This window comes from Carcharhinus amblyrhynchos, chromosome 3 (assembly GCF_965287045.1).
Source record: "Carcharhinus amblyrhynchos chromosome 3, sCarAmb.v2.hapA, whole genome shotgun sequence".
Classification (NCBI taxonomy): domain Eukaryota; kingdom Metazoa; phylum Chordata; class Chondrichthyes; order Carcharhiniformes; family Carcharhinidae; genus Carcharhinus; species Carcharhinus amblyrhynchos.
Genome location: NC_137326.1, coordinates 130,353,272 through 130,377,604, shown reverse-complemented (window position 1 = coordinate 130,377,604; position 24,333 = coordinate 130,353,272).

Genomic DNA, 24,333 nt, shown 5'->3' with positions numbered 1-24,333 from the left:
GTACTCCCCTCTATTCAAACAAAGTACGCGTGTCTGGGAACCGACTTTCTCCTCCTCCATCTGCACCAGAAACTCCACCATACAATGATCACTCTCCCCAAGAGGATCCTTCACCGCAAGGTCCCTAATTCTACCCGCCTCATTACATAGCACCAGATCCAAGATAGCTCTCTCCCTCGTCGGCTCCAACACGCACTGTTCCAGGAAACTATCCCGGCAGCATTCCAAGAACTCCTCCTCGAGCCCACCACGTCCAACATGGGTCGACCAATCAATATGCAGATTGAAATCCCCCATAACTACGGCCGTCCCATTCCTGCACGCCGCACTTATTTGCACGTTAACAGCCCGCCCCACCTCCAGATCATTATTCGGGGGCCTATAGATGACACCCACCAGCATCTTCCTCCTTTTGCTGTTCCTAATCTCCACCCACAACGATTCCACGTTCTGCTCCTTGGCTCCAATATCATCCCTTGCTACCACCTTGATGCTATCCTTAATCAGCAGAGCTACGCCCCCCCCTTTTCCCTCCTGCTTTACGTAATCTCTCAGTGTTGACTCTGTCAAGCCCCCTAAGCGTCTTGTATGTCTCATTCATCTAAACTCCAGAGAATATAGGCTCATCTTATTCAATCTCTCCTCAGAGGACAATCCTCTCATTTTAGTTCCTCTAAGGCATGTATACACTTACTTAGGTAAGGGGGCCTCATGCACAGAGTATACTAGGTGTGGTCTCACCCATGAAGGTCTTGGAATTGTCATACATTTAGTCAGAGACAGCACAAACTATTAAATATGGATCCTTTATTATCTCTCTATGGCAGACTCCCCTTTCTGGTACATATGTAGAAGGTAGCCTCAAGTAGACAAAGTGTATAAAGTAATTTTCAAAATGCCAGGTCACCGAATCCTTATCTCACGGCAGCAAGACTTTCTCACTCTGATTTCAGATCAGCCATGATCTTATTGAATGGTGGGGCAGGCTCGAAGGGCTAGTTGGCCTACTCCTGCTCCTATTTCTTATGTTCTTATATTCCAGCCTCTTTACAAGAAACTCCAACATAGAATTCAACTTTTTAATTAGTTGTCTCTCGTCTCAACTATTTCCTGTGCAAGGGAGTTCCACGTACTCACCACTCTCTGGATAAAAAGAAACTTCTCCTGAATTCCCTATTTAATTTATTGGTGACCATCTTAGATCTGTGGCCACTAGGTCTGCACTCAGCCTTAAGTTGACGCATCCTTTTTATGCATACATGATGAAGCACTTTCATAACGTTATAGAAAACCCTCAGTCTTCTATTTTATAGAGAAAAAAGCGTCAACTGCTTCAATCTTTCCTGATAGATATGACCTCTCGTTCTGGTACAGTATTATTCTCACAAAAATTTAATATTTTTATATTCTCCAGTGTCTCTATATCTTTTTTCATAGTCTGGAGACCAGCACTATGAACAGTATTCCAAATGTGAATAAACCAAGACTCTACAGGTCGAACATAGCCTCTCTGCTTTTCAATTCTATCTCTCTTAAGTTGAACCTCACTGCTTAGTTTGCCATCTTTATGACCTTATTAATCTACATTGCCATGTCTGGTGATGTGTGTACCTGACCACTTACTCGTCGATCCAACTGAGGCAATCATTGTCCAGGATGTTTGAGTGGATGGCTACTGCATACTTTGTCTATGCCAAAAGGTACTAGGTACTTACTTCTGTCAGTTACCACAAATTCATTCCATATTTTATTATACAAGGTCAGTCTATGTTAGTCCCTCCTTCATTGTAATGATTCTTAGCAGTGTAGGGGATGAGAAGGACCTTGGGGTCCGGGTCCATAGGACTCTTAAATCGGCCTCGCAGGCGGAGGATGTGGTCAAGAAGGCAGATGGTGTACTAGCCTTCATTAATCGAGGGATTGAGTTTAGGAGTTGGGAGATAATACTGCAGCTTTATAAGACCCTAGTCAGACCCCACTTGGAGTACTGCGTGCAGTTCTGGTCGCCTCATTACAAGAAAGATGTGGAAGCTGTTGAAAGGGTGCAGAGGAGATTTACAAGGATGTTGCTTGGATTGGGTGACATGCCTTATGAGGATAGGTTGAGGGAGCTCGGTCTTTTCTCCCTGGAGAGACAAAGGATGAAAGTGACCTGATAGAGGTTTATAAGACGTTAAGAGGTATAGATCGGGTGGATTCTCAGAGGCTATTTCCCAGGGCTGAAATGGTTGCTATGAGAGGACACAGGTTTAGGTGCTGAGGAGTAGGTACAGAGGAGATGTCAGGGGTAAGTTTTTCACTCAGAGGGTGGTGGGTGAGTGGAATCGGCTGCCGTCGGTGGTGGTGAAGGCAATCTTGTTGGGGTCTTTTAAGAGACTTCTGGATGAGTACATGGGATTTAATGGGATTGAGGGTTATAGATAGGCCTGGTAGGTAGGGACATGATCAGCGCAACTTGCGGGCTGAAGGGCCTGTTTGTGCTATAGTTTTCTATGTTCTATTCCCAATCTTTGATCAAGAATGTGACATTGAAGTATTCTCTCTTTTGATCCATACAGAATTGTATAAAAAGTCTATGGATCGCTTCAATCTTTTTATCTATTCAATATTTTGATGCTGAGTTGGATTCTTTATTGTCATGGGAATCAGTTGCTATAGGGGGTAGACAGGAAATTCAAGGTCACAATCAGATCAGCCATGATCTTATCAAATAACAAGCAGGTTCAAGGGGTTGAATAGCCTTTCCTGCTCTTAATTCATATGTTTGTTTGCAATGAGTTAAAGTGACATCTGGGTCCTATAGAAATTATAGGATGTTCTCAAACATTGACAAGGTCTTTGATGCATGCCTGAACTATTTTGTTACCATGCACTATCGATTTCTCCTTTAGTATTGCCCAGTATTGCATGGTGGCACAGTAGTTAGGACTGTTACCTCACAGTGCCAGAGATCTGGTTCAATTCCAACCTAGGGTGACTGACAGCGTGGAGGTTGCACGTTCTCCCGGTGACTGCGTGGGTTTTCTCCGAGTGCTCTGGTTTACTCCCACAGTCCAAAGCTGTGCAGGTTAAGTGAATTGGCCATGCCAAATTGTTCCTTAGTATCCCAAGATAGGTGGTTAGGGAGATAGGTGGGGTAAATATCTAGAGTTAAAGGGATAGGGTCTGGGTGCAATGCTCAAATGGAAGATCAGTAATGACCAGATGGGCCAAATGGCCTCTTCTGTACTGTAGGCATTTTATGAGAAAATACATTTTGTCGAAGCTTTTTATCTTGCACTCATCAGGAAAATCACAAGTGCATTTGTGTCCACTGAAAGCTATATATATTAATGCACAAGGCCCTGTTCTTTACAGATAGAAAGAACCTGTACACATATTACACCTGTTTCAACCAACAAAATAAGTCATAGCCATTTGCTGGTTCTTCAGACAGGGTAATGCCTTGATCAATCAGAGTCAAGTGGCCTGGTTTAAATTTCAAACAATGCTTGGCAGTTAACTGCGAGCCACCATTACCTAATGCATTTGCATGGCAATATCTCTACCAATAGAGCGCACATGCCAACCAATCAGCACTCTCTTCTTATGTAGTCAAAAATTGCTGTTTCCCCTGACATTAGTATTCTTGTGATTGTCCTGATGAGTGTAAGATGAAAAGCTTTGACACAATATATTTTGTCAGCAACACGGACCTTCTGTAACTATCAAATGACCACTTTTCCCTTGCAATGTACATTGGGATATTTGTTCTCCATTAAGTGCGGCAGAAATGCAAGGTGATAAATCAAACTATCTAACAGCATGGAAGTAGCCAATTATAAAAGAAGCCAGTGATAGCCTAGCCAAGGGAAGCTTAGTAACGGATGTGATAGAGTCACTCAACAAAGTGTGTTTTGAAAACCGCTTCCAATCTGCAATTCACCCAGCCTACAAAACCCTCAACAATTCTCATTGGCACTTCATATTCTTAGCAATTATATCAGCAGTAGGCACAGTTTTCCACTCTGGTCAAAGTCTGCATTGAAACTTTGCCTTTAGATTGGACCCAGGTTCATTTCCAGCCTCAGGTCACTGTCTGTGTGGAGATTGCACGTTCTCCTCGTGTCTGCATAGGTCTCTCTGGGTGCTTCGGTTTCCTCACATGCTCCAAAGGTGCGCCACGACAGATTGTCCCTTAGTGTCAGGGGACTAGCAGGGTAAGTACATAGGGCTATGGGGATAGAGCCTGGGTGGGGTTGCTGTTGGTGCAAGCTTACAACATAGAACACAGAACATTACAGCGCAGCACAGGCCCTTCAGCCCTCGATGTTGCACCGACCTGTGCAACCAATCTAAAACCCATCTAACCTACGCTATTCCAATATCATCCATATTTTTATCCAATGACCATTTAATTCCCTTAATGCTGGCGAGCCCACTACTGCTGCCACAGGCCATTCCACACCCTTACTACGGCTTGATCGGCCAAATGGCCCCCTTCGTTCCTGCTTGGGTCACTGTCTGTGTGGAGTTTGTGCGTTTTCCCCATGTCTGCGTGGGTTTCCTCCGGGTGCTCCGGTTTCCTCCCACAGTCTGAAAGATGTGCTGGTTAGATGCAGTGATCTGATCAGGCACCGGGGTGTGGCAACTAGCAGAAGTTCACAGTAACTTCATTGCAGCGTTCATGCAAGCCTTACTTGTGACTAATAAATTAACTTTAAGTTTTAACTTTAACACGGACGCTTTCTGAATGGAAGTTTCCCATCTGCAGAGTCACCAGTTCTATTGCCGGAATACTGTCAGGTCCCATCATCTTTGCAGCATCCATTCCAAACGCTAATGGCCTATTTAAATGGAGCAATCCCTATCCTGAAATCTCTGCAGAACTGAAGTGAACACTGTACTTGGGACCCATGTGCATGGGATGGTTTCCAGAGCAGCTTGCAACAGTAGGACAGGACGCTCCAATTACAAATCCCAGTTCGATATTCCTCCATATTACGCCAGCACAGGATTAATCTTCAACTGTTTTTTATTAAAGATACGCTATCTTCATGAAGAACAACTGCCAAATACTTTTATCCTTGGGAAAAGCAAAGGCCCTGGTATTAACTTGAAGACAGCGAGAGAGCGATGGGGATGATGTTTTGCTGTCGGGATATCCTGAAAGACATATTAAATGGCAAGATCTGATTAATATTCATTGGCCGTGGCTTTTCTAGGCTGCGACCAGCCAGACTGAGATTTTGGCTGCCTGGTGAGGGAGTGGGCTGAGGTTGCATCTGAAAAGGAGTGGAGGGAGGGAGGGAGGGAGGGAAAGGCAGCCTTGGAGGTGGAGTGAGGCTTGGAAACCAGAGAAGGGTATAAGGATGAAAAAGGGGGGAAAAGGGAGATCGAAAAGTCAGAAGTGGGAGCGAGGAAGGATGTGACAGGGGAGAAAAGGGTAGGGAAAAGGGGAAGGGTTGGGTCACTGGGAGATTTAGACTAGGGGAGGATTCCAATTGCAGGGGTGGTGGAAAGTAAAATCAGTCCAGCAGGTAAGTGGAAAGACATCTATATGCTGGATCCAGTTGACCCTTCAGCTGCTGGTCTTCCTGAGGTCTGGGAAGCCTGGACAGCCAGGAGAAATTAAATCTAAATCCCATCACATTCTTCAACTAATCAACCTACCCTATGGAGGAGGGTGGTTACCCATCCCTCCATGGGCAAAAGTGGTCAGGTTGGAGTGAGCTTAGGGTATTTCAAACATTTCGACATCTCGTCACATCCAAACACATACATTTTTCTGGAAGCTAAATTTCCCTTCAAAAGAGTCATACTTAACTTATCAATGTCATGTCTAACTATTATGGTGCAATTTGCAAATACAGCTGGTAAAATCTATTTATATGATTTAAGGCATTTTAGAAAAGAACAGGTTCGCAGAGAATGTTTGCCTGCCAGACCCTACCCATAATGGCAGTAATCTGAGGCAGCTGTAAACGAGTGCTTTCCGAATGAAAGTTTCATGTGTACAGAGCTTCCTTTGGTGGTCAAAAGTCTAAAAGTGCCTCAGAAAATAAATGGGGCCAACTGAGAAGCTAAGTATAAAAATGAACTGCTGCCATGATTGTGGGTGGTCATTATCTTTGCCCGTCATTACAATGGGGTCAGGTCTATGTGGATGGGTCCAACCTTAAACCTATGCCCTCTAGTTTTAGACTCCCCTACCTTTGGGAAAAAATATTGACTGTCAAGCTGATCTGTGCCCCTCGTTATTTTATAGACCTCTATAAGTTCACCCCTCAGCCTTCTACGCTCCAGGGAAAAATGTCCTAGTCTATCCAGCCTCTTCTTCACTTATTTTGCTTTTTTTAGATATTGTATTAACTTTACCAACAACTTGTATACTATTTACATCAGGTTGTACACTATTTTAAACCCTGGGATTGGAATAGACCTTAACCACTTGCTAGATACAAGCAATTGGGTACACTGAGGGAGAATTTAGCATGGCCAATGCGCCTAACCAGCACACCTTTCGGACTGTGGGAGAAAACCAGAGCACCCACAGGAAACCCACACAGACATGGGGAGAATGTGCAGACTCCACACAGACAGCGACCCAAGAATTGAACCTGGGTCCCTGAAGCTGTGAAGCAATAGTGTTAACCACTGTGCCACCCATACACTCAGTCTTAAAGTTGAACTCATTTTATCCTATCATTGATTACTCAGCACTTGTATCCTTTAAAAAATAATTCCCACCACCAACATTAGTTTCACCAAATAGGATTCTCACTACACTAAAGGGCTATGGAGTTGGATTTTTAAAGGACTAGGATGCTGCTGGGACTTGATGGTTTGAGTTATAAGGAGAAGCTGGATAGCTGGGGACTTTTCTCCCTGGAGCATGGGAGGCCTATAAAATAATGAAGGACACAGATCAGCTAGATAGTCAATATCTTTTCCTAAAAAATAGGGGAGACTTAAACTAGAGGGTATAGGTTTAAGATGAGAGGGGAGAGATACAAAAGTGTCCATAGGGGCAATCTTTTCACACAGGGTGGTGAGTGTCTGAAAGCTGCCCGAGGTAGTAGCAGAGGCGGGTACAATTTTGTCTTCTCAAAAGCATTTAGACAGTTCCATGGGTAAGATGGGTACAGAAGGTTATGGGCCAAATGTGGCGATTTGGGACTAGCTTAGGGGTTTAAAAAAAAGGGAGAGCATGGACAGCTTGGGCCAAAGGGCCTGTTTCCATGCTGTAAACCTCTATGACTCTATGATTCTAGACAATATTTAAAAGATTTTGGTAACGAGTCTGGTCAACAGATTGGAGCATATTTGAGAAAATGCAGAAGTAGAAGAAAGCTTTGTTTTACTGATGCACTGGGAATGATATAATATTAAACACAGCCCATTTGGTAACAATTAACTTACTGTCAACCAGCTTGGATGAATGTGAAATGCAATATAAACTGATTTTGAAGCACAACTTCTTATTACACTGCGGAAAGTAAAGTGCCTCCAATTTGGATTTGACTTCAGAGGTCCTCGTGGTTCTGGGGTTGAGAGAAAATGCTGGAAGCACGAGAAATATCAGAAGGGAGTGTGAGTTGATATCTTCCTTTACTTAGTAGATTCACTCCAATATCCTGTCCAATATTTATCTCTCAGCCCACACCGCACAAAAAAATAAATTAACTGGTAATTATCACATTGCTCCCTGTGAGACCTTTCTGTGTACAAATTGGTTGTCATGTTTCCTATATTAACAAAGACACTGCAGCTGGAATTTTACCAGCACACCTGCCTCAATTCCGGGTCCGGGCAAGGCTCAGAGAACGGCTTACTCCATCGGCCTTGGGTGGCCAAACCTTGGGCAGACATGCTGGTAAAATTCTGCCCTGTATTTCAAAAGTGCTTCATTGGTTGTAAAGGAATCCTGAGGTTGTGAAACACATCGTTGAAACTGATCTGATTTTTTTAAATTTGATTTATTATTGTCACATGCATTAGTGTACAGTGAAAAGCATTGTTTCTTGCACGCTATAGAGAGAAAGCATGCCGTTCATAGATAAAGAAATGGAAGAGTGCCGTTTGTATTATTACAGCCATAGCTAAGGTGTAGAGAAAGATCAATGTAGTGCAAGGTAGGTCCATTCAAATGTCTGACAGCAGCAGGGAAGAAACTGTTCTTGAGTTGGTTGGTACGTGACCTCAGACTTTTGTATCTTTTTCCCGATGGAAGAAGGTGGAAGAGAGAATGTCCGGGATGCTCCAGCTTCCCTCCCACAGTCCAAAAGACATACTGATTAGGTGCATTGGCCATGATAAATTCTCCCTCAATGTACTTGAACAGGAGCCGAAGTGTGGCGACTAGGGGATTTTCAAGTAGCTTCATTGCAGTGTTAATGGAAGCCTAGTTGTGACTAATAAATAAACTTTACTTTACTTTCTTAATCTGCAGAAATTTAACTATTTAACAAGATGCAGGGCTTTCAAAAGAGGAGCACAGATGGATTAGATTTGGATTATTGCATCGTGAGCCAGCACAGGCAAAATGACCACCGCCTGTCATGAATTCCGCACCTCAACCTGATTGCAATTTATCGCATGCAGTAACAAAAAGAATAAGTTAGGTTTTATGGAAACCAGTTCTTCAACACCTCCACTCTCAGCCGTATATAACACGTTGGAAAATAAATAAATCAAAGCCAAAGTCAAGATGTGGATTTGAATGCCTGATGTGAAAAATATAACTATATTTCATACTTGGAGCAAACCATAAGGTGTTCATTAACTCAGCCTTTGCAATGTAACAGGATTTTAATTTACACATCCCCACTCAGGATTTCAGCTCGTGCCGTTGTATTTATAAACGTCTTGAGTACCACTCGCACAATTCAATAAATCATAATCAAAAGCATTTCCTGCCAGTAACTTCGCTGCCAAGTTGTTCCCTAATTCCCTGCAGATGCGGAGTTTAAACAATCATAATTTTTTACTGTCTTGAGTTGGGAAGGTGCTTGTGCCATGCTAGCAAATACTCAATAAAATACGTAACACGTACAGTGAAAAACAAAACTCAACATGTAATTATATCTCATAGATGTTAAAAGTCCACCCACAATGAGAAGATTAATTCTCTAAAAGGATTCATAGCCTTTGGCCAAAAACATTAACAAAAAGCCTTGGCCTGCATTGTTCTGACAAGTGCAAAACTAAAAGAAGCACGTTAACTCTCCACCACTGCAATTCTCCGTCCAAAATCAATATTCCACATCTATGGCAGAACAAGTAGGCCAATTAATATTTACTTTGGAGTTTGATGGGCCTTCGTTCAATGGATCTAAGAGTTGTTGTTCAATCCTGGGACAAGGGCATCGCTGGCTGACCAGCTTTTATTGTACATCGCTAGTTGCCCTTAGTGGTTGAGAATTAACCACATTGCTGTGGTTCTGGAGTCATGTGCAGGCCAGACCAGGTAAAGATGGCAGATTTCCTTCCTTAAAAGCCATAGGGGTTTTCCCGACAATTGACGATGGTTTCATGGTCATCAGCAGATTCTTAATTCCAGATTTTTTTTATTGAATTCAAATGCCATCGGCCAGGTTGGGATTCGAACTCAAGTTCCTGGAATATTTGTTGAGCTTTTGAATTAATAGCCTAACAAAAATACCACAAATTCCACCATCTGCCGTGGCGGGATTTGAATCCGGGTCACCCGAACATTAGCTGAGTTTCTGGATTAATAGTCGGCAATAATACCATTAGGCCATTGCCTTCCCTAACCCATGCCACACCCATACCATTTGGCCAACACTTTTCACTGGATTCTTAGACAAAATCACACAATGGTTGCAGCTCAGAATGCCACATCCATCCCATGTAAGAGATGCTCAGCCAGTCCTACTCCCTTCTCTTTTCCTCGTGACCCAAAAATGGCCAACGCCGTCAAAATTACATACTCTCTTCCACCGTCTTCCGTCGGGAAAAGATACAGAAGTCTGAGCTCATTTACCAACTGACGCAAGAACAGTTTCTTCCCTGCTGCCGTCAGACTTTTGAATGGACCCACCTTATATTAAGCTGATCTTTCTCTACACTCTAGCTGTGATTGTAATACGACACTCTGCGCTCTCTCCTTTCTTCTCTATGAATGGTATACTTTGTTTAGAGCGCAAGAAACAATAGTTTTCACTGTATCCCAATACCATAATAAATCAAATCAAATCAAAATATCACTGCAGTTCCAGCCCATTCTTGGATAATCAATGTTATGTTAGGATCTGATGTGGAGTTGCTGGTGTTGGACTGGGGTGGGCACAGTAAGAAGTTTCACAACACCGGGTTAAAGTCCAACAGGTTTATTTCATAGCACGAGCTTTCAGAGCACTACCCCTTCATCAGGTGAGTGCTAACCATTGCCCCACCTGATGAAGGGGCAGCACTCCTAAAGGTCATGCTATGAAATAAACCTGGTGGACTTGAACTTGGTGTTGTGAGACCACTTACTATGTTTGGATCTTGCTGTGCACCTATGACTACCACAACAGTGACTACACTTAAAAACAATTCTTCACTGGCAATAAAGAATATTGAGAGGCCCTGAGATCATGAAAAGCACCATAAGAATGTCAGTTCTTCTTCCAATCGAATGCAACTCCATTAGGGAGACGGAGGATTCAGCTTGAAGCTTATTTTCGAAGGGGGAAGGAAGACTTTCTGTATTTGTTACCCAGGGAAAGGAGATTTTTGCTGAGCGCTCTTTTTATTGAGAGCAAAGGCGTTTCCAACATGTTTGATAGATTATTTTAAATTCAGAGTCCAATACTCCATCCAATTAATCACTACCAACCATGCATCACCATGTCGACATTTAATGTATGATCTACGGCTTAAAAAAATACTTGCAAGGTATAAGCAATATCATGGGGATTGTGGTGTTCATCCAATCATAAAGAAGTTGGCCATTCTGCCCATCTTGACTGTGCCAACTCTTTCCAAGAGCTACCAATTAATCCCACAGCCTTCTCTTTCCGAATAGTATGTAATTAATTATCTTTTGAAATGTATGACTGAATCTGATTCCATCATTGCTTCAAGTGACTCATATTAAAGAGCCAGCACATTCCTTCCATGTCTCCATTTTACCACTAACTAATTGGCTTCAACAGAGGGTCACCTCCTTGGCACTGTGCAGCAGCAGTGCTCACCACTGCGCCATGTTCGGATCGTCACGTAGAAGGAAAAAAACAGTACGTCAGGGGAATAAGAATGCTAGTCCAACTTCAATACCTCAGGGCGCTGGTCCATCTACAGTAAGAACCTTACATTCCCACCATCTTATTGATGACTGTGGGAGTCCAAAACTAGGAGACATAAACCTAAGGTCATCACTAATTAAATCAGTAAAAAAATTGAGAGAAACATCTTTATCCAGGCAGTGGCTAGAATGTGGAACCTCCTAATATTTGACATGGCTGAGTTGAGAAACATGGATGTCTTTCAGTGGGAATGAGCAAACACCGACTGGAGAGTTAGTACTTGCTCGGCACAGTGACACAGTGGGTAGCACAGCTGCCTCACAGTGCCAGGGACCCGGGTTCGGTTCCTGATTTGAGTCACTGTTTGTGTGGAGTTTGCACATTCTCCCCATGTCTGTGTGGGTTTCTTCTGGGTGCTCTGGGTCCTCCCAGAGTCTGGCATACATGCTAGTTAGGCGCATTGACCCGAACAAGCACCATAGTGTGGCGACTAGAGGAATTTCACAGTAACTTCATTGCAGTGTTAATGTAAGCCTTACTTGTGACTAATAAACATTTTACTTCAGACCTAGAATCAAGTGTGAGGATCAGGGGACAGCCACTCTAATTTCTCAGAAGACTCAGGAGATTTGGCATGTCAGCTACAACTCTCACCAACTTTTACAGATGCACCACAGAAAACATTCTTTCTGGTTGTATCACAGCTTGGTATGGCTCCTGCTCTGCCCAAGACCACAAGGAACTACAAAAGGTCGTGAATGTAACCTAATCCATCACGCAAACCAGCCTCCCATCCATTGACTCTGCCTACACTTCCCGATGCCTCAGCAAAGCAGCCAGCATAATTAAGGACCCCATGCACTCCGGACATTCTCTCTTCCATCTCTTCCTTTGAGAAAAAGGTACAAAAGTCTGCGGTCACCTACCAACCGACTCAAGCACAGCTTCTTCCCTGCTGCTATCAGACTTTTGAATGGACTCACCTTGCATTAAGTTGACCTTTCTCTACACCCTAGCTATGACTGCAATACTACAATCTGCACTCTCTCGTTTCATAGAACATAGAACATAGAACATTATAGCGCAGAACAGGCCCTTCGGCCCACGATGTTGCGCCGACCAGTTACAAAAACAATGACCCACTAGCCTATACCAATCCCTTTTCGTCCATAAACCTATCCAGAGATCTCTTAAACGCCCCCAAACTAGACGCATTTACAACTGCAGCAGGCAGGGCATTCCAATCCCTCACCACCCGCTGGGTAAAGAACCTACCCCTGACATCCGTCCTGTAGCTACCCCCCCTTAATTTAAAGCCATGCCCCCTCGTGCTAGCTTTCTCCATCCGAGGAAAAAGGCTATCACTATCCACCCTATCTAAACCTCTAATCATCTTATATGTTTCAATAAGATCCCCTCTTAGCCGCCTTCTTTCCAACGAAAACAACCCTAAATCCCTCAGTCTCTCCTCATAGGACCTCCCCACCATACCAGGCAACATCCTAGTAAACCTCCTCTGCACCCTCTCCAACGCCTCCACATCCTTCTTGTAATGCGGGGACCAGAACTGCACACAGTACTCCAAGTGCGGCCGCACTAGAGTAGTGTACAGTTGCAACATTACACTGCGACTCCTAAATTCAATCCCCCTACCAATAAACGCCAAGACACCGTACGCCTTCTTGACAACCTTATCTACTTGATTCCCAACTTTCAGGGATCTATGTACACACACACCTAGATCCCTCTGTTCATCTTTTTTTTTGTTTCATCTGTTTCCTTCTCTATGAACGGTATAGAGCCGGTGGATGTGGTCTTTCTGGATTTTCAGAAGGCGTTTGACAAGGTACCTCACAAGAGGTTATTGCAGAAGGTCAGGGGACATGGAGTTGGGGGTAGGGTGTTAGCGTGGATAGAGGATTGGTTGTCAAATAGGAGGCAGAGAGTGGGGGTCAATGGGTGCTATTCGGATTGGCGGTTGGTGACTAGTGGGGTGCCCCAGGGGTCGGTGCTGGGGCCTCAGCTATTTACCATTTATATAGATGATCTGGAGGAGGGAACCGAGTGCAGGGTGTCGAAATTTGCTGATGACACCAAGATTGGGGGAAAGGCAAATTGTGCGGAGGGTGTGGAGAGTCTGCAGAAGGATCTAGATAGGCTGGGTGAATGGGCCAGGAAATGGCAAATGGAATTTAATGTTGGCAAGTGTGAGGTGGTCCACTTTGGTAGGAAGAATGGTAGGAAGGACTATTACTTACGGGGCGAAAAACTGCAGCAGGCGACGGTGCAGAGGGACCTCGGGGTCCTTGTGCATGAGTCGCAAAAACCCAGCTTGCAGGTGCAGCAGGTGGTCAGGAAGGCGAATGGGATGCTGGCCTTCATAGCGAGGGGGATTGAATATAAAAGTAGGGAGGTCTTGCTGCAGCTGTATAGGGCATTGGTGAGGCCGCAGCTGGAGTACTGTGTGCAGTTTTGGGCGCCGCACCTGCGCAAGGATATTTTGGCCCTGGAGGGAGTGCAGAGGAGGTTTACTAGGCTGATACCGGAGTTGAGGGGATTGAGCTATGAGGAGAGGCTGAATAAACTAGGCTTGTACTCGTTAGAGTTTAGAAGAATGAGGGGAGATCTCATTGAGACGTATAAGATGATGAATGGGATGGATAGGATAGAGGTGGGGAGACTCTTCCCGCTCAAAAAAGACAGTAGGACTAGGGGGCACAGCCTCAAGATAAAGGGGAGGCGGTTTAGAACGGAGTTGAGGAGGAACTTCTTCACTCAAAGGGTGGTGAATCTCTGGAATTCTCTGCCCGTTGAAGTGGTGGAGGCTGCCTCGCTAAATATTTTTAAGAAGCGGGTTGATGGGTTCTTGATAAGAGAGGGGATTAAGGGTTATGGGGAGAGGGCGGGAAAGTGGAACTGAGCCACAACAGATCAGCCATGATCTTATTGAATGGCGGGGCAGGCTCGAAGGGCTAGATGGCCTACTCCTGCTCCTATTTCTTATGTTCTTATGTTCTTATATTGCACAAGAAACAATACTTTTCACTGTATACTAATACAGGTGACAATAATAAATCAAATCAAGTATGACTGGACTGAGGACAAACTTGTTTTCTCAGAAGGTTGCGAACCTCAGGAATTCTCTACACCAAAGTGCAGTGTGGGTTGCGAGGGAGGAAGGAGAGGAAGCGTTCAGTGTGGCAACTAGGGGATGTTCACAGTCATTTAATTGCGGTGTTAATGTAAGCTTACTCATGACACTTATAAATAAATTAAAATAAAAAGGGTGGTGCTCCTGACATAGTCCCACACGTTAACCCTTTCAACTGAATGCTGCCTCCACAATGCTTCCTGGGTCAGCTGGCCTGACTCCAGTTCACACTAACCCCCAGCAGTGAAGATCCTACCTAGGCAAGCTGTACCACGTGAGGGCAGCAGCCAAGCAAGGAATTTTCCCGAATCCCCCTGCTTACCTTCAGGATGCAAATCCAGGCCATGGTTTTACTAACTGCAGGAAAAGCCTTAAGGGGCCAAATGGCCTTTATTTCTTGTGTCCTTTATGCATCACGGCAACAGTTTGTTTTAATTCATTTGTTGGATATGGGTGTCGCTGGCTGGCCAGCGTTTATTGCCTATCCCTTGCTGCTTGAAAGCAATTGAGAGTCAACCACATTGTTGTGGGTCTGGAGTCCCATGTAGGCCAGACCAGCTAAGGATGGCAGATTCCTTTCCTAAAGGACATTAGTGAACAAGAAGGGTTTTTTCTGACAATTGACAATGGTTTCATGGTAATCAGTAGATTCTTAATTCCAGATATTTTTAATTGAATTCAAATTGCATCATTTGGAATTTGGGATTCCAAATTTGAATTTGGGATTTGAACCGAGGCTCCCAGAACTTCAGCTGAGCTTCCGGATTAACTGTCTAGCGACAATACCACAGGGCCATTGCCTTCCCGCGGCTGCAATGGAAAGGACGAGGCTGGATGTGCTATTACAATCTCTGTCAGGACATTGTGAACTTAAAGATGTTGGTTGAGGCAAAGGTACAATCCACGGAAATCCCGATCAGTCCTAGATAAAATACTCAGGAGTAAAAAGTCTTGGACTAATGGCATGCCACTTTGCACAGTGCATTATGTTACATTTCAATGTAATATCTGGAAAGTGGAAGATGAACAAAGTGATATATAACATCTGGGGAACAGTAAAGAATGGAAATGTGCACAGAATCTGTCAGAGGCTGTAACTTGTGAATTGACCCATTTCTTTGCAAGGAGTTATAACTTGGCATGTGGTGATATCTAAGACATCAGAGATTTCAGCTCCAGAGGCCTCGATATTCAGATGGTCTGAAACCGAATCCTGATAGCACATCATTCTCAAGTGCCTGGAAACATGGATCATTTCTTGGACCCAGGATTCCAAAACTTTTCCAACAGCAGAACCCTTTTAGCCTCCCGAGAGTACTGAAGCCATCCCTGAGAAACATCCTCATTATATTGAAGAATTAAACCACAAATTACATTTTTAATGGGAGCACCCATTCACCCTCACCCTCACCAACCCTCACCCACGTGGCACAGAAACACAGTGCTTAGCACTGCTGCTTCACAGCTCTAGGGACCTAGGTTCGATTTCTGGCGTGGGTCACTGTCTGTGTGGAGTTTGCACATTCTCCTCGTGTCTGCGTGGGTTTTCTTCCGGTGCTCCGGTTTCCTCCCACAGTCCAAAGATGTGCGGGTTAGGTTAATTAGCCATGCTAAAATTGCCCCTTAGAGTCCTGAGATGCGTAGGTTAGAGGGATTAGTGGGTAAAATATGTAGGGATATGGAGGTAGGGCCTGGGTGGGATAGTGGTCAGTGCAAACTTGAAGGGCCGAATGGCCTCTTTCTGTGCTGTAGGGATTCTACTCTATGATTCTATGGTTCACTCATCCACTTGCTCACTCCTGCTCTGCCCAAGACCGCAAGAAACCACAAAAGGGTTGTGAATGTAGCCCAGTCCATCACTCAAACCAACCTCCCATCCATTGTCCTTGTGCATGAGTCACAAAAACCCAGTCTGCAGGTGGAGCAGGTGGTCAGGAAGGCTAATGGGATGCTGGCCTTCATAGCGAGGGGGATTGAATATAAAAGTAGGGAGGTCTTGCTGCGGCTGTATAGGGCATTGGTGAGGCCGCAGCTGGAGTACTGTGTGTAGTTTTGGTCGCCGTACTTACGCAAGGATATTTTGACCTTGGACAGAATGCAGAGGAGGTTTGCTAGGCTGATACTGGAGTTGAGGGGGTTGAGCTATGAGGGGAGGCTGAATAAACTAGGCTCGTACTTGTTAGAGTTTAGAAGAATGAGGGGAGATCTCACTGAGACGTATAAGATGATGAATGGGATGGATAGGATAGAGGTGGAGAGGCTCTTCCCGCTCAGAAAGGACAGTAGGACTAGGGGGCACAGCCTCAAGATAAAGGGGGGGCGGTTTAGAACAGAGTTGAGGAGGAACTTTTTCACTCAAAGGGTGGTGAATCTCTGGAATTCTCTGCCCGTTGAAGTGGTGGAGGCTGCCTCGCTAAATATTTTTAAGATGTGGGTTGATGGGTTTTTGATAAGCGAGGGGATTAAGGGTTATGGGGAGAGGGCGGGAATGTGGAACTGAGACACGATGTGGGAATGCCGGCGTTGGACTGGCGTAAACACAGTAAAAAGTCTGACAACACCAGGTTTTAGTCCAACCAATTTATTGAATAAATCGGTTGGACTAAAACCTGGTGTTGTCAGACTTTGAACTGAGACATGACAGATCAGCCATGATCTTATTGAATGGCGGGGCAGGCTTGAAGGGCTAGATGGCCTACTCCTGCTCCTATTTCTTATGTTCTTATGTTCTTATTGACTGTCTACACTTCCCGCTGCCTTGGCAAAGCAGCCAGCATAATTAAGGACTCTATGCACCCCAGGCATTCTCTCTTCTACCTTCTTCCTTCGTGAAAAAGATACAAAAGTCTGAGGTCATGCACCAACCAACTCAAGAACAGCTTCTCCCCTGCTGCTATCAGACTTATGCAATGGACCTACCTCGCGCTAAATTGATCTTTCTCTACACCCTCGCTGTGACTGTAACACTACATTCTGCACTCTCTCCTTTCCTTCTCTGAGGATGGTATGCTTTGTCTGTATAGCATGCAAGAAAAGATACTTTTCACTGTATGCTAATACATGTCATAATAATAAATCAAATTTATTGCCCCCTAATAGACACTGCCCCTAACGAGCACTTCTACTAACAAGTCCTGCCCCCACTCTTTTATTCCACATTTATTAATTGTATTTAAATTCCACCAGCTGCTCTGGTGGGATTTGAACCCATGTCTCCAGAGCATTGGGCTGGGTTTCTAGATTACTAGGCCAGTGATATCGCTAGTACACCACTGCCTCTCCTAAGTTGGTAACACGGGCATGTATAAACAGATTCAAGAGATGATTCTGCAGAGAGAAAGAATTGAAAGGCTTGGTGAGGAAACAGATAAGTGGATTTGAGCTGTGGAGAAGGAACTTGACCGTAATTACAGTTACCCCTCCATCGTGGTGCCAGATAAATAGTTGTACAAAGGCACACTGAAACCTGGGGCCAGAATGTTACCACCATTCACACCGATGGGATTTTCCCATCCCGCTGCAATGAACAGAGGTTTGGCTGGGCGCCAAATTTTCTGACCTTACTGAAGTGGTAATGTGGTGTGAATGGCTGGTAAGACCACCACCTGGGAGTTTGCATGGTCGCTCACCAGCGTGGAATGGTCCAACCACGTCCCAGGGAACAGTGTGTGATCAACTACCTTGTTCCATTCCTGATCTCCAGCCGACTTGAAAGATGTCAGTTTTTCAAAATAGCAATAAAGGCTAACTGTAAAGTTAGGTGCATTTTACATTTTACAATAATCTCGCAACAATAATCTCTCCCTCAATATCAACAAAGCAAAGGAGAATGTCATTGACTTCAGGAAGCGTAAAGGAGAACATGCCCCTGTCTACATGAATGGGGACAAATTAGAAATGGTTGAGAGTTTCAAGTTTTTGAGTGTCCAGATCACCAACAACCTGTCCTGGTTCCTCCCCACGCCGATACTATAATTAAGAAAGCCCCACCAGCGCCTCTACTTTCTCAGAAGACTAAGGAAATTAGGTATGTCAGCTACGACTCCCACCAACTTTTACAGAGGCACTATAGAAAGCATTCTTTCTGGTTGTACCATAGCATGGTACAGCTCCTGCTCTGCCCAAGACTGCAAGGAACTACAAAAGATCGTGAATGTAGCCCAATTAATCATGCAAACCAGCCTCCCATCCATTAACTCTCTGTCTACACTTACCGCTGTCTCGGCAAAGCAGCCAGCATAATTAAGGACCCCACGCACCCTGGACATTCTCTCTTCCACCTTCTTCCTTCGGGAAAGAGATACAAAAGTCTGAAGTCACGTGCCAACTGACTCAAGAACCACTGCTTCCCTGCTGCTGTCAGACTTTTGAATGGACTTACCTTGCATTAAGCTGATCTTTCTCTACACCCTAGCTATGACTGTAACACTATATTCTGCACTCTCTCATTTCCTTCTCTATGAATGGCATGCTTTGTCTTTATAGTGTGCAAGAAACAATACTTTTCACTGTATGATAATAATAAATCAAATCAAATCAAAAATCATTTTGTGTAGCTGAATCTTAGTAAGCATATACGTCCCAGTAGTTAATTTGTCGAGAAATGTTAAGCTGACTTGCAGATACATATAATGGGATGGAAGTGGAGAATATTGGATTGTAGGATTAAGATGCAGTTATTCAGAGACTCATTCCAATTTAATCTCCATTAGTTAATTAAAGTGCACTTTGCCAATCTTTTAGCTGTAATTAATTAGCCTCTCAAACGCTTGCTTCGCTTTAATAATCTTTCCACAGACACTGGTCGCCCTCTCAGTTACTTTGCCAATTACGTCAATGGATCACTGGAATCTGATGTATCAATCTCCAAGCTAAAAGAAAAATTGTTTTAACTATTTAACTAGTGCGGGTTAGGTGGATTGGCCATGGCAAATTGCCCCTTAGCGTCAAGGGGACTAGCTAGGGTAAATACATGGGGTTATGGGGATAGAACCTGGGTGGGCTTGTGGTTGGTGCAGACTTGATAGGCTGAATGACCTCCTTCTGCATTGTCAACCAAGTAAAATTTAATACAAAATCATTTGAAATATCCACAATAGACTGAAAATCAAGAGCAAAGCAGAAATAAAATTCAAAATACAAAATTGCAAAAATTAGTGGCTGTGGGTCCACAAGTCTGAGATCTACCATGTGGTGCTAATCAAATGAGCTGCTTTGTTCTGGATGGCATGGAGCTTCTTGAGCGTTGTTGGAGCTGCACCCACACAAGCAAGCTGGGAGTATTCCATCACACTCCTGACTTTTGCCTTGTAGATGGTGAGCAGGCTTTAGAGAGTCAGGAGGCGGGATACTAAGCGCAGGACTCCCAGTCTCTGACCTGCTCTTGCCACCACAGTATGGCTGGTCCAGTGCAGTTTCTGGTCACCAGTAACCCCCAGAATAGCAGGGGGATTCAGTGATGGTAATGCCATTGGCTGTCCAGGGATGATGGTTAGATTCTGACTTGCTGGAGATGGTCACCCCCTGGCAGTTGTGTAGTGCGAATGTTATTTGTCATTTGTCAGCCCAAGATGTAATCACTCTTGTAATGTAGGAAATACAGCAGCTGGTCTGTGCTCAATTAACAGAGATAATGAGCAGATAATGTATTTTTCTGATGTCGATTGAAAGGTAAATCTTGTTCTGGGCACTATGGATAATAGTCCTTGCTCCTTTTCTGAAATAATGCCACAGGATCATTTATATCAACACAAGCAGACACGTGGGACCTCAATTCAACAACTTGTTGGCAACTCTGACAGTGCAGCACCCCAGCAGTGCAGTACTGAACTGGAACCTCAATCTCGATTTTTGTACTTAAGCACTGGAATGGGACTCAAACCCAGAACCTTTGATCTCAGGGGCAAGGGTGCAACAAGCTAAAATTTATTTATTAGTCACAAGTAGGCTTACCTTAACACTGCAATGAAGTTACTGTGAAAATCCCCCAGTCGCCACACTCTGGCATCTGTTCGGGTACACTGAGGGAGAATTTAGCGTGGCAAATGCACCTAACCAGCACATCTTTCAGACTGTGGCAGGAAACTGGAGCACCCGAAGGGAACCCACATCGACACCAGGGGGACATGCAGGCTGCGCACAGAGAATGATCCAAGCCAGGAATCGAACCTGGGTCTCTGGCGCTGTAAGTCAGCAGTGCTAACCACAGTACCACCGTGGGGGGGGCCACGGGTAACACTAACTAGGAAGCTGGAACTCTCGACTCCAAAATGCTGTCGGGGCTGAATGTTAATTAAATATCTCAAAACTCAGACTGACGGGTTTCGTTGAGCAAAGTGATAGAGGTAAGGCCAGACAGGGTTAAGATACTGGCCAGTCATGGTCAAATTGAACTACAGAGTAGGCTATTCCTGTTTCTATGTTCCTATAGCTGGTAATGAACCTTTTTGTGACATGTAGAATGCCATTTTGTTACCTCAGGGGTTAAACATAATTATATAATTGATAGAACAACACCACAGCATTTGCCAGAACTGTCACCACAACCGGAAAGAAAATATTCCTGTGAAACTTCCCTCTGAGTTGGAACAAACAATCACTTCATTTCTGGGATATTTTTCCTTTAATTTTTGCCACTGTTCCAACAGCAGGAAGGAAGAAATCATCTTTAACTATGCTCTAATAGCCACAAGTTTATTTTGCAGATGAATTGGCGCTGCTATAATACAGGGCCCTCAACATGCATTCACTTTCCCTTGTTAACTTCACACGCAACTTGCCAAAATCAGCATTTTATTGATTGGACACAGAACTGAGTAATACATTGCTTCTGAAACATTACAAAAAGTAGATAAGGTACAAATTCCTCCAATTAATTCCTTCTCATTGGGTTTGATGTATTGAGGAATGATTTGAATGCTAAACCATGGAGTTGGTGCCTGTGATCCATCAGGGACTAGGTTTTTATTCCTGGTGTCTGGTGGCTTATGAGGAGAGACTGAGTAGACTGGGAGTATATTCACTGGAATTTAGAAGGGAGGATCTTACAAAAACATACAAAAATTATGAAGGGATTTGATTTGATTTGATTTGATTTAATTTGATTTGATTTATTATTGTCACATGTGTTAACATATAGTGAAAAATATTGTTCCTTGTGTGCTACATAGACAAAGCATACCATTCTTAGAGAAGGAAAGGAGAGATTGCAGAATGTAGTGTTATAGTCTAGGGGGTAGAAAAAGATTAATTTAATGCAAGATAGGTCCATTCAAAAATCTGACAGCAGCAGGGAAAAAGCTGCTCTTGAATCGGTTGATAAGATAACAATAGATAAGATAGAAGTACGGAGGTTGTTTCCAGTGGTGGGTGAAACCAGAACTAGGAGGCATAGCCTCAAAATAAGGGGGAGCAGATTTAGAGTTGAGTTGAGGAGGAACTTCTTCACACATGGACATCTCACGAGGTTTAGCAGTCTGAACGAGAAGTGTGGCCAAGGTGAACGGTCCTACTCAATCTTGCCCACTGACAATGGACAGAAGCCTGAGGGACCAAGATAAAGGTACTAGAAAAGTCAACCCTTAACACCACAAGGTCCAAAAGATATACACAATACCCCTCTCTAATGATGCTACTGCCATTTCCTAGACTGAATTAAGGCCTAAGGCTTTGCAATGCTCAACTATTTGACAGCAGTTTTGGACTCTTTCTTTTTTACCCAAAGAGTTACTCCTGTGTACACAGGATACTCCATTTATCAGATAATAGACTTCAGACTCTCTGACACTTCCTCAGAGCAAGAGGGATGTTTTGCACAGTGTCTCATACAAGAGTTTGCACAGGGGATCTTTTAACTTGAGAAGCCTGTTGCATTGGCCAATGTGAGACCCTCCCACTCTAACAGCCTCCCTTAGTTGTAGCAACAGGACTCACAGGTTGAAAATCAACCCGTTTGGCCAACACATAAATGCACCTTCCTGGGCCATCAAGTCTTGGGGTGGGTCTCAAACCCAGAGCTTCTGGCTTAGAAGCAGGGATTCTTCCCATTGTGCCACAAGAACTCCAAACACAGATTTCAGTATAGCACAATGGAGGCAAAATCCCTGAAACATTTAAATAGGCCCATAAGTCCACAAGATACAGGAGCAGAATTATGCTATTTGGCCTTTCGAGTCCGTTCCACCATTCAATCATGACTGATAAGTTTCTCAACCCCATTCTCCCACTTTTTTCCCCTAACTTTTGATTCCCTTACCAATCAAGAACCTATTGATATGATTGACAAGTTTAGGATTGTTTTCGCCGGAGTTCAGACAAATGAGAGGAGATCTCATAGAGACTTATAAAATTCTAACAGCACTAGACAGGGTAGATACAGGGAGGATATTCCCGTTGGTGGGGGAGTCCAGAACCAGGGGGTCACAATCTGAGCATTCGGGTTAGACTAATTAGGATGGAGGTGAGGAGATATTTCTTCACCAAAAGAGTGGTGAGTCTGTGGAATTCATTACCATAGGAAGTAGTTGATGCCAAAACATTGAATGTATTCAAGAAGTGGTCAGAGATAGCACTTGGGGCGAATGGGATCTAAGGTTATGGGGAGAAAACAGGATTAGGCTATTGAGTTGAACATTTAGCCGTGATCGTGTTAAATAGTGGAGTTGGCTCGAAGGGCCAAATGGCCTTCTCCTGCTCCTATCTTCCATGCTTCTATGTTTCAATGCAGACACATCCCACTCAGCCCAAGAGAGATATTAAGGCTGGCCAACATGACCAGCAGAATACAAGGTTCCTTCCCCATTGTCTGTAGGCTTAACTAGATCCAGGGCCAAATGAACTGACTTGTCCTTCGTGTCTATCTTGCTCCCAGTCCAAACCCGGTGAGGTAATGCATTCCACATGCAAGCACTGTGCAGTCAGATGTACAGTGAACTCAAAAGCGCCATAGCAGAATGTATGTTCATAAACTACACTTAAATATACAATGATAGTTTAAAAATATGTAACTGAATGTACCCTTTATCATTTAATGGCTTAATAAAACATATCGCAATTTCACAAAATAATTGTGCAAATATGGACTAAATGCTTATGAGACTCATGAAATGCAAATGTTCTTTTTAAGTTCCCCTTATTAAAACATTCCTAAAATAAAAGTAATGAGGTGAGTTCATGGTATGCAGTTTAAGATATTAAGGCTTTTCTCCACTATTTTAACAACCCCTTCCCCAATAACTAACTCATCTGTTAATTTCTCACACTAAGCTCTCCTACAAAGCTTTTAAAGTTACTTATTGGTGTCACAAGTAGTAACTTCATCACATTGTAATGCAGTTACTGCAAAAATTCCCTAATCGCTGCACTCCGGTATCTGTTCGGGTACACTGAGGGAGAATTGAGCATGGCCAATGCACCTAACCTGAGCATTTTTCAGACTGTGGGAGGAAACCGGATCATCCGGAGGAAACTCACACAGGTACGGGGAAACACACATTGACCAAAGCCAGGAATTGAACCCAGGTCCCTGATGCTGTGAGGCAGCAATGCTAACCACTGTGCCACAGTGGGTCCCTTCTTCTCAGGTACTGTCCCCCTTCTGTTCAAACCTGCCACCACCAAATGCAAGCCTTTTTTTTATCTTGGTCTATCCATGCATTTGTTCCCCTGTATTTTTCTATGTCACTAACTGAGACAAGGGAGTCATGACTGAAGGTTGGTTATGTGGTTCCTTCAATTCAGGCTTACTGAGAGAGGCATAAACATGGTTAAATTATGAGGATACGTTTCATTATCCGGGCTTTCATTTCCTGTGTACTGATTTCGAATTAACCTGATCATTGGTTTCTAAAGAGCAAAAGAATTGAAAGGATAGAAAAGCTGTTCATCTTGTGGAAGAAATGAAGAAGAAAGGGATGTCATCTTAAAATTAGAGCATTTAGGTATGAAGACAAG